The following is a 13,221-nucleotide window of genomic DNA, read 5'->3' on the forward strand; positions in this document are numbered from 1 at the left end:
AATATTAGGAAGCCAAGGCAAACAGGGCGAGTGGAGCAGTGCAAGCCCTTCCTCTCGCCTGCACACCAAACTGCTGGGGAACAGATTCCATCCCCCTCTCTGCTACCCCCACCCACGAGGATTTTGGTCGGGCTGGCTGCCCCAGCCCAGCCCCAGTCCTGGGCAGAGTGGCTGGCAAAGGCTGCCAGCAGGGCTGGAAGATGGCTCCACACCCAGTCCCGCTCTAAAGCAACTCAGCTGAAGACTCAGTCCCCTGACTGGCAGCAAAAGGGAGAATCCCCGCTGCCACAGCTAGCTTGGGCTGGGAGATGTTGGGCCATGAGATCCCGGGACCAGGAGTACACCCTTACGTGGGCTCACCTGCAAAGTGGGTGTAGGCTGTCTCTTGCAGGTAGGTGCCACAGCCAAAGTCAATCAGTTTGGCCTGCCCGGTGGCCAGGTCAAGCACGATGTTCTCTGGCTTTATGTCCCTGTGCAGGACCCCGCAGCTGGTGCAGTGCCACACGGCCTCCAGCACCTGGCGGAACAGCTCCCGCGCCACCTCCTCGGGCACGAACCGCCGTGCCCGAATGACACAATGCAGGTCCTGACACCGCTCTGGCCGCTCCATCACCATCACAATGTGCTTGGGCAGCTCGAACCACTCCAGGAGCTGCACCACGCCGGGGAAGCCAGTGGACACCTTGGCAAGCAGCACGATCTCCAGCGGGGCCCTGCTGCCGTCGGGCTGCGGGAGGAGCACGATGCCCTCAGTGGGGCCGATGCCGTGCCAGGCCTGGGGAAGCCCTGAGCCAGCCCGGGATGCTCTGCGCCCTGCGCTGCGCCCACGCCCGCTCCCCCTCGAGGCGTCCTGGCGGCTTCCACCGTGCCGAGCCTCGGCTCATCCCCGCCCGGCAGCCCCGGCTGCTGCCGCTGGCCCCGCTCACTCACCAGCTCGCCCCAGTGCCGGACGCGGTTCCGTGGCACCCTCTTGATGGCCACCTGCAAGCCAAGGACAGCAGCGGCCTCAGCTCGCCGCCCGCCCTGCCCAGCCCCATCCTCCTCCTCCTCCGCCCCGTCCTCCTGCGCCCGCCGCCGGCCCCGCCGCTCACCGGGGCGCCGTCCGAGAGCCGCGTGGCCGCGAAGACGCTGCCGAATCCTCCGCGCCCCAGCAGCGAACCCAGGCGGTAGCGCTCCTGCAGGGCCTCGGGCGCCGTCCCTGCGGGCGGGACGCGGCTGTCAGCGCTCGGCCCGGGGCCAGCAACGGCCCCCGAGCGCCCCTCAGCCGCCCCGGGCCGGCCATGCCCAGGCCTTCGCTCCTCGCAACGCGGCACGGGAGGCTCGGGGCCGGCGGCCGCGCTGCCGAGCGGCGGAGCTCGGGCTGGGAAAGCCGCAGCGGAGGCGGCGGCAGCGGCCGCGCCGCCTGTGTCCTCCGCGGGCCCCGGGAGGGGCCGGGGCCGGGGCCGGGCTCGGGGCTGGAGCCTGCCTCGGGGCCGGGGCCGGGCTCGGGCCAGGCGGAGGCGAAGGGCGGCGATGCCGCCCCCGCACACGGCACTGATGCCCGCCCAGCAGCGCCACCGCCAGTAGGGCCAGAGCCGGGCGGAGGCGAGACCGCGGCGGGACGGGCGGGGCCGGGCACGGGGCAGCCCCGCCCGGGGCCGGGGGCGGGCCGGGGGCATGGCCCGGCCCGGCAGGGGGAGAGGGAGGCGGGGACACGAGAGGGAGGCGGGGAGAGGAGAGGGACGCCGGGCAAGGGACCCCGGGAGAAGGGTGCCCGACGGCGGGAGACTCAGAGACAGAAAGAGAGAAAGACCAAGAAAGAGAGACAGAGAAAGAAAGAGAGAAAGAGAAAGATCCTTATCGATTATTTTCTTTGCTGCTTCTGCCGCTGCTGCCGCCACTGCTGCTGCCGCCGCTGCCGCCGCTGCAACTGAAGCACCGGGGCCGTTCGTCCCCGTGTCCGTTCCCCGCTCGCCCCACGAGCCCCACGTTCGAGCCCCGCGCGCCCCGGGCACAGCCCCTGAGTCCGTCCAAACACGGGAACTTTGCAGCCTTGAGCCCAGGTGCAGAGCCCTGACTCCTGCACACTGGCACAGCAATCCCCTCGCTTGCTGCTCTGCATTGGCCTGGCTGAGGGGCAAACACTGTCGGGACACCTTCCCTTGGGCTAGGATTCCTACCTGAGCCCAGCACTGCACTTACATCTCCAGTGTTGCCTTCCAGTAAAAACAGGGGAAGGAAAACTGCGTGTGGCTCATGGTATTTTAGAGTGTCTAAAAATCACTAAGCCACTGATCTTAGCAGTACAGTGCATCTGGAATTACTGGGATGGAGAAGTAGTGCAACATGGAAAAGGGGAGCATAGAAATAAATAGAGGAAAACATCTTGGATTGTTTCTTTCATTTTCATTTCTCTTCTGGAAAGGTGTTTCAGTTTTCCAGGAATCTTCTCCTGTCTGCTCTTCCCAAGAATCTCTCCTGGAGAACAAGGTCAAGCTTCTGTCCCAAGATTTGCCACCAGCTGCAGCTTCTCTTGGCTTTCCACACTGCACAGTGTCTGCAGCAGGACTTTTGCAGCGACGCAGGACAAATGTTTGGAGAACTTTACATGTCCTTTCTTTTCCTGGTGGGCTGGGGTGTTGTGCCACTGGTGAAGTTTCCATTGTGACTGTTTGTGCTGCTTTAGGGCAAATTTTGGGAGGAAGCCTCCAAAAGGGGTACGTCTAGAAATCAAGTTCCAGTGGCCTCTCCCCCTACTAGTTCAGAAAAAGTCTTCTCTGGAGAAAAGTGAAAAGAAACCCTGTTTATTTATCAAGTAAAGTATTCACAAGCATGAAAAATGAATAATATTAAATGAAACCTCTGACAGTGCTGAAGAGATGGCAAATTCAGAAAGTCCTTTTTGTGGGTTGTAGTTGGCTCACTCGGTCTCTTCTAAGTCCCTCTGGTGCTGGAATGCAGCGTCCCAGACCTCGGTGGGCCACAGGTGTGAGCTGCAGGTGTTTTTCTGGGTTTTCAGTCCAGAGCAGGTTTCAACAGTTCCAAGAAAAAGGAAAGTCCCAGTCCCAGGAACTTCTCTGCCTAAGCTAGCTAAAACCAAATTGCTGGACCTGGGCTGTGAAGGCACCGGGAAATTTCCAAATCTGGGCACTGGTGGTCCCAGCAAACACCAGATCTGGATGGTGCTGGAGCCAGAACCTGGAAATTTCACACTTTTGGCTTTCTGTGCCAGCAAATCACTGGACTTGGGCTGTGCCGGCACCAGGAAGTTTTCAGATCTGGGCGCTGGCGCTGCCAGCAAACACCAGATCTGGGTGGTGTCATTGGCAGCGACAGAAATCTGCCGGATTTGGGCTCTGCTGGCACCGGGAAATTTCCAAATCTGGGTACGGGCACTGCAAGCACAAGATGTGGGCAGTGCCAGAGCCTGTAGCAGAAAGTGGCCGGGTTTTGGATTTCTGTGCCAGCAAATTGCTGCCCTTGGGCTGTGTCAGAATAGGGAAATTTCCAGCTCTGGGCACTGGCGGTGCCAGCAAACACCAGTGAAACCTTCTGGTCCTCGTCCGGACCATTGGCCAGTGGTTTCCCTGAGAACCAGCTCTGGCCACTTTACAGACAGAGACTGCTTTCATCTGCTTGTCTGGAAACAGAACTTTAATGAAGGCAAACACAAGAAACAGGATGGTGTGCACAGTACACAGAGCAAAGCAGAAAAAAGCCTGGGTCCAGGGTCCAGCAGGGATATTTATACATTTATATATGGGGAGGGGTTAAGGTGGGATCTGAGGGAAGGATCCAAGAGGAAGGAAGGATTATGAATATTACAATTTTTGCAGTAAAATGTAACCAACGGTAGCAAAGAGAACTCAGAACTTTCTAGTAACAATCTGCATAACTGAACAAGAGGATTATGGGCGGGAGCTCCTGCTGACCCCAACTAAAGAGGGTTTTCCCATGGCCTTAAGCCAAGGTCTCCTTCTTCTTTTAACCAACCCCAACACACCAATCTGGGTGGAGCCTGGTTTTGGCTTTCTTTGCCAGACAATTGCTGCATTTGGGTTGTGCTGGCACCAGGAAATTGCCAGATGTGGGCACTGGCGGTGCCAGCACACACCAGATCTGGGTGGGGAATGTGCAGGCACCAGGAAATTGCCAAATGTGATCTTTCTGTGCCAGTATATTGCTGGAATTGTGCTGTGCAGGCATCTGAAAAATTCTGGATATGGGCACTGGCAGTGTCAGCAAACACGAGATTGGGTTGCTGTAGGTACCAGGTATTTGCCTGCTTTTGGCTTTCTGTGCCAGCAAATTGCTGGACTTGGGCTGTGCTAGAATAGGGAAATATCAAGATCTGGGAACTGGCAATGCCAGCAAACACCACATTTCCGGAAGGATTGGATCTGGACCCGTTCCCCTCCCTTCCCTTTTCTCCCTCAACAAGGTGCCAGAGGGGCTGGACAGCAGCCAGGCAGAAAGGGACCTGCAGGGACTGGTGGACAGCAGGCTGGACATGAGCCAGCAGTGTGCCCAGGTGGCCAAGAAGGCCAATGGCTCCTGGCCTGGATCAGGAATGGTGTGGCCAGCAGGAGCAGGGCAGGGATTCTTCCCCTGTGCTCAGCACTGCTTGGGCAGCACCTCGAGTGCTGTGTCCAGTTCCTGGCCCCCAGTTTAGGAAGGCCATGGAGGGGCTGGAGTGTGTCCAGAGAAGGGCAACAAGGCTGGGGAGGGGTCTGGAGCACAAGAGCTGTGAGGAGCAGCTGAGGGAGCTGGGGTTGTTTATCCTGGAGAAGAGGAGGCCCAGGGGAGACAAGGTGGTGTCAGGGCACAGGTTGGACTTGATGATCTCCATGGCCTGTTGCACCCTTGCTGATTCTGTGATTCTCTGAAAGCACCCTTGGAGCAGTTGCAGGATGAGCCCTGGGCCTCCTCTTGAGGAGCTCCAGCAGCCCAGGTCCCTCAGCTTCTCCTGGCAGCCCCAAAGCCCATCCTGTCAGTCCTGCAGAGCCTCTGCAGCTCCTCCTCATTGCCCAGAACAGGGAGCCCCAGAGGCAGACACAGCAGCCCAGATGTGCCCCCCTGGCCTGGGGTGCCTCTGGCAAGGGAGCAGCAGCAGGCACTGCAGGAGCCTGCAGACAATTCCTGCAGCACTTGTAGGATGATCCTGCTGCCCAAGGGATGTTCCCATGGTGCCAAGCCAGGAACTGCAATGGGGAGTGGGGCCAGAGAAGGAAAGGCAACCAGGGATGGGCTGTTTGCAGGGGAGGGAGCAGGGGTGGGCAAGAGGAAGAAATTTGTATCAGGAAGAGGAAAGAAAGCAAAGGTGAAGTCAAGGAAATGCTCAGGGCAGTTTGGGGGTGGCTGCCAGGCAGCCCTGGCTCTGAGCAACAGCGTCTGCAGTGGCACAGGAAACTCCCAGCTGATGGGAACAAACTTTCTGGCTGCCTGCAGAGGCCAGGACAAACCTGGGTGGTTTCCCTGCCATTCCTCAGCCCTTGCTGGCCCCAGGGGCTGATGGCATTTGTGCTCCCTCAGGTTCATGTCCCCACAGCAACAGCATGGGGGTGCTGGCCCTGCTGTGTGCAATGCAAGCAGGGGCTGCTGAGGCAGTGCTGCCGTGTCTGTGCCTGCAAGGATGGGGCAGCTGTGTGAGCTGGGGGAGAGGCCAGGGCTGCAGAGGGGGGATGTTGTTGGCAGCTGCATGAGGACGCTCTGGGACGCTGCCCTGGGCTGTGCAGCGCACTGGGGATGGATCAGCCCCTGCTCTGCTGCTCCTTCCCATCTGCCCCAGGGCCCTTGCAGAGCACCAGCCATGCTGTTTGCCCCCAGCCTGGCCACGGCCAGCCTGGGGCTGCTCACGGGGGTTTCTGTGCTGAGCATTGGCCTGGCCGTGTTCTTGAGAGAGCCTGGGCAAGGAGCCTGGAGCCCCCAGGGCCTGGCCTGAGGCGTCAGCGCTGCCCCAGCAGTGCCCATGGCCTGTCCCTGCTGCAGCCCCGGCACTGCCACCCCCAGGGCTGTGCCCGGCCCCGAGAGCACTCAGGCCCTGCAGCAACACCAGGGCCAGCAGGGCAGCGGGGCAGGGCCATGGCAGCAGCACTGGCAACACCAAGTGCTGCTGCTGCTGCTGCTGGGCACAGCTGCTGGGCCAGCACTGATCTGCCCCAGCTCTGCACACAGACATTGCTGCTGCAGCTCCAGAGAAGGCAACAAAAGGGGGATATCCAGGGAAAACTCTGCTGGAAGATCCTTTAGTTCATTTAAAGCCACTGAGAGCACAGCTTCTCATAGACACAGGCTGTGGGTCACAGTAAAGGCGAAGGGAAACAAAATGAGAAATGGCACAAACAATGACATCACTTTGTAGACAATATTTAAAAATTAAAACAAAGATAAAGAACCTCCAAAATGAAACTAACAAGAAGTATTGAAGATTACTTTTATTACAAGTGATTGGCAGAAACCGGCCAGCCGTTTAATGTTTCTGAAAGCATCCAGTCATCAGTGCCCACATGGAAGCCTTGAGCTCCTGGTTCCTCAGGCTGTAGATGAGGGCGTTCAGGGCTGGAGGCACCACTGAGTACAGAACTGACAGGGCCAGATCCAGGGATGAGGAAGAGATGGAGCGGGGCTTCAGGTAGGCAAATGTGGCAGTGCTGACAAACAGGCAGAGCACGGCCAGGTGAGGGAGGCAGGTGGCAAAGGCTTTGTGCTGTCCCTGCTCAGAGGGGATCCTCAGCACAGCCCTGAAGATCTGCACATAGGAGAAAACCATGAACACAAAGCAGCTAGAGACTACACAGACACTTACAGCAAGAAGCCCAAGCTCCCTGAGGTAAGAGTGTGAGCAGGAGAGCTTGAGGATCTGGGGGATTTCACAGAAGAACTGGCCCAGGGCATTGCCATGGCACAGGGGCAGGGAAAATGTATTGGCCATGTGCAGCAGAGCAGTGAGAAAGCCCCTGGCCCAGGCAGCTGCTGCCATGTGGGCACAAGCTCTGCTGCCCAGCAGGGTCCCATGGTGCAGGGCTTTGCAGATGGACACGTAGCAGTTGGAGCACGTGAGGGTCAGGAATGAAAGCTCTGCTGTGATAAAGAACAAAAAGAAAAAGACCTGTGCAGCACATCCTGTGTAGGAGATGGTGCTGGTGTCCCAGAGGGAATTGTGCATGGCTCTGGGCACAGTGGTGCAGATGGAGCCCAGGTCAGTGAGGGCCAGGCTGAGCAGGAAGAAGAACATGGGCGTGTGCAGGTGGTGGCCGCAGGCTACGGCGCTGATGATGAGGCCGTTGCCCAGGAGGGCAGCCAGGGAGATGCCCAGCAAGAGGCAGAAGTGCAGGAGCTGCAGCTGCTGTGTGTCTGCCAATGCCAGCAGGAGGAAGTGGCTGATGCAGCTGCTGTTGGACATTTGCTGCCTCTGGCCATTGGGAGCTGTTCATGGAGAAAGGCAGTGACAGGTTAGGAGAAACTTCCTCCAGTAAAATCAAAGCCTTTTCCCACAGAACCTTCTCCTGTAACACTCTGACACCCTTAGCTATTTAGTTATTGCTTTTATTGTATAATTATTTAGCTAGTGATTTAATTAATGAACAAACGTATTGCTACTTATTACAATCCCCCGGATTTTTTTTTTACCAATTTTGTTCATTAAATCTTTTTAGTTCCTTCCTAGCAAGCGTTAAATGAGTTGCCTCATCAGTTAAGCTATGTGCACTAATTATAGATGCTAATTTCCTTAACTTGTTCATCATATTCCAATTCATAACGAATAGAACTGCTGACAAAATAAAACCAAGCACAGTCAGAATCAAAAGAACAACAATGGGATGTCATATACTGTTTAGGACACCTGTGGTAGTAGGAGACCACCTGAACAGGGTATCCCACCACCTGTGCTCGCCATCTTGCTTTACCCTCTCTATAACCCGGTGTATTTTTCCTGCATCATGATGAACAGGCACTAGGGTTTTCTGTCCACTTTCCTTGATTTTCTTGAGGATTTGGATCAGGTCTTGATGGACCATCAGTTGTCTCACTAGAGTGAAGTTCATCCCAATCGGGGTGGGCATTAGCTTGTGAAGCAGTGTGTAGTTGGATTGGAATAGGTGGTGAGAGGTGACTTTAGCTTTCATGAGTAATATCACACCCTGTAATCTTAGTGAAGTTACAAGCACAGAAGTTTGAGTGATTCTTTGTATCCACCACAATATTATCTACAAGCACAGAATCACAAATAGTTCTAAGACACGCACATCCATTGCCTATGTATATAAGAACTGTTTTAGAAGTCTCGTTAGGACGAATCTCAAAATGACAGATGTTTTGCTCCGTGTCTAAACAGATATCTTGAGCTATAATTACATTGCCTTCACAGATGAACCCCAGTTGTTCTCGGATAATACAAGATTCCAAATCAACAGTTTGCCATTTGTCATCAAACTGATGGGCCCATCCCCTATGTTCTATAGGATAGAGAACAGCTCCGTCATGGTTTATTCCTAATGCAATAACAGGAAAAACTAGATGTACAGAGGCATTGTGTATGGTCAAGACAAAAGCAGTAGCTGTATTTGAAATAGCATTATAGGTAAAATTCACCAGTTTCCACCAGGATTGGAATTCTCTTTCAAAATCAGTGGCATTGTCCCAGATTATTTTCCGAATTTCTGTGGGGAAAGTGCCTTCCTCGCCCTCTCTTATAATCGAGGCAGAAACTGACTGCATCCACAATTGTGTCTGGATACAGCTGAGGGCTAAGGAAACATTATTTTGTGCAGCACTAAGAGCATCAATCACCAATTTGTGATCGTTCACATTTACTCTTTCCCAATTTGGCAAAATGTTTGACAGCATCCACTGGTGTGTCCCCAAGGCTAACAGAGATGACTTCAGTGCTTGCTGTAATTTGGACAGATCTCTAGTCGTAGCAGCCAATTTGTTCATTAGTACTTGCGAATCAATGCTATTCAGAATTCCCAATCCTGTACCTAGAACACCGGTCACATCTCTAGGTTTCCTTGTTTTAAAAGAGCTGCGTTTCCGGAGCCAAATGGTCCAGCCTTCAAAGGATGTTTGCAAGAACGGAGAACAAGCTGGCTGGATGTCTGAAACATTGGTCTGCATCAGCAGTTCGACCTGTTTGAGAGACCATGCTGGATTGAATATTTGTTGTTGACCAGTTTTCCTGATTATATAAGGTCCAATTTTGAAAATTTTTGGGGTGAGTATGACTGGTGGTGCGGGTGGAGTGGTGATATTGTGAGGTTCAGCAGTGGTAGAGTGTGTTTTAGTATCTATTATAAATTTAAAAGAAAGGCCCTGTGTATCTTTCGACCAGAGACAGACTACCTCTGCAGTGTGAGTTAATGTGAAGTTTTGCCAGCAGTCTCGTGTGATTGGGTATGCACAATCTGCTATTTGTTTATCCTCCTGACCCATGGAAACACTGATTGCAATTGCGTTAGTATAGTCAGACCCATTAACCATTCGACATCCAATATTAATTTGTTCTCCCACTACTCCTTGAAGCTGCCAGGTTTTCCGCTTCTTCCATTCGTGTCTAGCGTACGGCAGACTGTCATGCAGTACTAATGTTAGTAAACTTAAACCTGTGGCATTCCCCATGGATCTGGTAGTTTGCAAAAAGGCCTGAGACCAGTCAGGGATCAGGGTCCATTTATTTAGGGGGATCATGTTCTCTTTGTAAGGCTGATGAGGGTTTCCCCAGGCAGCCGGGAGGCTCAGGGTTATAATAATTAAGGTAGCTTGCCAAGCAGGGCAGGGTCCTAGCAACAAATTTCTTTCTCCTTTTGTAATCATATCTCTCTTACCTGGGGCTTTCCTGTGCTCCGTTCCTGTTCCTGTGCTCCGTTGCTCTCCCCCACTACTCCTCACCTCTCTGCCTCGCCTGCCAGCCCGGGTGCGTCGCTCTGCAGGGATCATTATCTTCTCAGCAGCAGGGGTAGTCTTCGGGGGGTGCATTATTTGGGCTATCTCCTTAACTCCTGCCCCCACTCCTAAGGGCAGGCTGTCAGGCCTCCAGGCAAAGGGTCTCTGGCAAAGGATTTCTTTGATTTTATGATGGACTCTCTGCCGTCCCAAGTGAGCTTTACAGAGCCTGAGTCCCACATCTACTTAGGGTCCACCCTCTGGCTTTTATTCCCTTTCTCCTGTCTTCCTAGAATTACGTCATTCTTCCCTACGTTCTCTATGTTTTTGTTGTTTATAGACTTGGGAATAGTGGCGAATCGTGCTATTCCACTCGCCAGGCCTCACTTGCCACCCCAGAGGAACGTGGATTCCCTTCTTACACAAGGTAGTTAATATGACTGTCTGGTTTTGGTGTGTGATCCTATGCAATTGGTGTTGGAATTCCCATGCCAGGGCCCAATCTCTTCTCTGTTCTAGATTTTCAACTAGTGACGCTGCTTCTCTGTCAGGGATCTCCCACTCTCCAGGGATCCTTCTAAATTCTCTTAAGGCTCTTAATGGATTTGCTCTTCTCCAATCCCAATCACAAGGAAGACACCATGCTCTCCCCACCAAATGTGACTGGAGAATCCACCATTTGTCTTTACGGCCCCCGCAAAAGATTTTTACCCACGCCTGACAAGAAGATTCCCGACATTTAAGACACTCGGTCTAATTGAGTAATTCTCGCCTCACTTCAGCCACTACTGAAAGAGCAAGTGTCAGTTCATTCCAGGTTTTCCACAGCAGAGGGCACTTGAACTCCTGTTCCAGTTCCTGTAGGGGTTTTCTTACCAAGAGTCTCAATCGGTGTAGTTCTCTGTCCCCTAATTCAGTCATTCCCGTTCCCAGCTGGCGCAGGTTCCTGTGCCTTCCGAAGGGTTGGCCGTAGATCTCCAGGGCGACTGGTCACCTCCCAAGGGGTGTCTGCAGGGATGGGTCCTTTCGCTCGACTGGCATGTGTCCAGCCTTTTTCAGCAGTTGGGATGGCTGTTTCTGTGGTAAACAGGACAACATAGGGACCTTCCCAGTGGGGTGTTAGGGATGTCTCTTTCCAAGTCTTAATTAGGACCCTATCTCCGGGTTTAAGCTTATGCATTATTATATCCAAAGGGGGTCTTTGTACCAATAGCCCTTTTCGTTTTAATTCCTCCCTCCCTTTCATTAACTGTTGTATTTAACCCTGAATTTGACTATCTTGGATGCAAGGATGGTTCCCCGGGAGTTCTAAGTCGTAAGGCATTCCATAAAGCATTTCAAAGGGAGAGATTCCCACATCCGTCCTAGGTTGGGTTCTAATGTTTAGCAATGCCATGGGTAAACATCTGACCCAAGGCATTTTAGTTTCTACCATGAGCTTGGTGAGTTGCTTCTTGATTTCTCCATTTGCCCTTTCCACCCTCCCTGAGCTTTGAGGGTGCCAAGGGGTGTGATGTTGCCATTTAGTGCCTAAGGCCATGGTTACCTCTCTCAGTACTTTGTTTGCAAAATGGGCACCTCTATCAGAGTCTAATATTTCTACTAGTCCATACCTAGGGATTATTTCTTCCAGCAGGGTTTTAATCACCACATTTGCAGTAGCCTGCGATGTAGGATATGCTTCTACAAAGTGGGTTAGATGATCTACCAGTACCAAGAAGTACTTGTATCTCCCTACTTTCGGTAGCTGGGTGAAATCTATTTGTACATGGGAAAAAGGTCAGTGTGCTAATTCCCTTCCTCCTGGAATCCTTTCTCGAGCTTGATGTCTGTTAACTCTTTGGCATGTTATACATCCCCTAACTACTTGTTTTGCTATATCGTAAATTCCTATACACATATACTTAATAGTAAACTGATCTACTAAGGCTTGGGTTCCCCAATGAGTCTGGTCATGCAGCTTCTGCACTATTCTTGGGCCATAGATTTTGGCAGTACCTCCCCTATCATCTGGCAATTTTCGAATACCCCCATTCTCTTTTATTCCCATTTTGTCTAATTTCTTCTTTTCCTGGGCTGTGAAGCTCAGGACTCAAACTTTCTCATCATCTCACGTTCTCCTTATCCCCTGATCCTGGAATTTTCTGAGAGCAGCTTCCTTTGCTTCTCTGTCTGCTGTGTTGATTCCTCTGATCAAATGGGAGAGACCCTTTTGATGTCCTTTAACATGTACTATTGCTATTTTCTTTGGGCCTCTTAAAGCTTGTAGTACCTGAGTAATTAGTTCCTGATGTATTAATTCTCTTCCTCGGGAGTTTATTAACCCTCTTTCTTCCCAAATTTTCCCAAAAGTATGTACCACTCCAAAGGCATATTTGGAGTCCGTGTAGATGGTCCCAACCTTAGCTTCCAAGAATTTTAGAGCCCGCAATATTGCATACAGTTCACAGGCCTGGGCTGACCAACTGGGACTCAAAGGTCCAGATTCTATTATTTCCAAATTTTCACCTCCCACAATCGCATATCCAGAGATTCGCTTTCCCTCAACAACTCTAGAGGACCCATCCACAAATAACCTTTCTCCCCCTTCCAGTTCTTCCTCTCCGAGGTCCGGCCGAATTTTTGTTTGTTTTTCTATGCTATGTAAGCAGTCATGAGTTCAATTCTCCTGTGGATCTCCAAACAAGAATTCAGCGGGGTTTTGCAGAGAGGTGGTTTCAAGTATCAACCAAGGGGATGACAGTAAAATGTCCTCGTATTTCAAAAGTCTTGAGTCTGTTATCCATTTTTCTGCCTTTTGTTGCAATACTGCAACATAAGCAGAACTGTCCTGTATGTTATGGGGGGGTAAAGACTTTCAGTTCTCCTCCATAGGTACTTTTGAGAGCTTCTTCCACTAAGAGGGCTGTTGCCACTATAATCTGCAAACATGTTGGCCATCCTCTACTTACGGGGTCTAGGATTTTAGAAATAAATGCTACTGGTTTTCGACTGCCGGCCCAGTCCTGAGCCAGTACCCCAAATGCTACTCCTGCCTCAGTGTTAACGAACAAATAAAAGGGTCTCCTAACATCCGGGAGGCTTAGCACCGGGGCATTAGCCAATTCCTCTTTTAATTGTTCTGTTGATTCATCATCCTTCTCAGTCCGTTTCATCAAACCTTCAGCACTTAGTTTTTCATACAAAAATTTTACTTTACCACTAAAGTTTTCAATCCATTGTCTGCAGTATCCTACAAGACCCAATAGCTGCCTGATTTGTCTCTTATTCCTTGGGGGAGGAAAGGAGAGGATTCCCTTAACCCTCCCTGGGTCTAGTGTTTTAGTTCCTTTACTAAGTCGGTGTCCTAGGTACTTCACT

This window comes from Agelaius phoeniceus, chromosome 34 (assembly GCF_051311805.1).
Source record: "Agelaius phoeniceus isolate bAgePho1 chromosome 34, bAgePho1.hap1, whole genome shotgun sequence".
Classification (NCBI taxonomy): Eukaryota; Metazoa; Chordata; class Aves; order Passeriformes; family Icteridae; genus Agelaius; species Agelaius phoeniceus.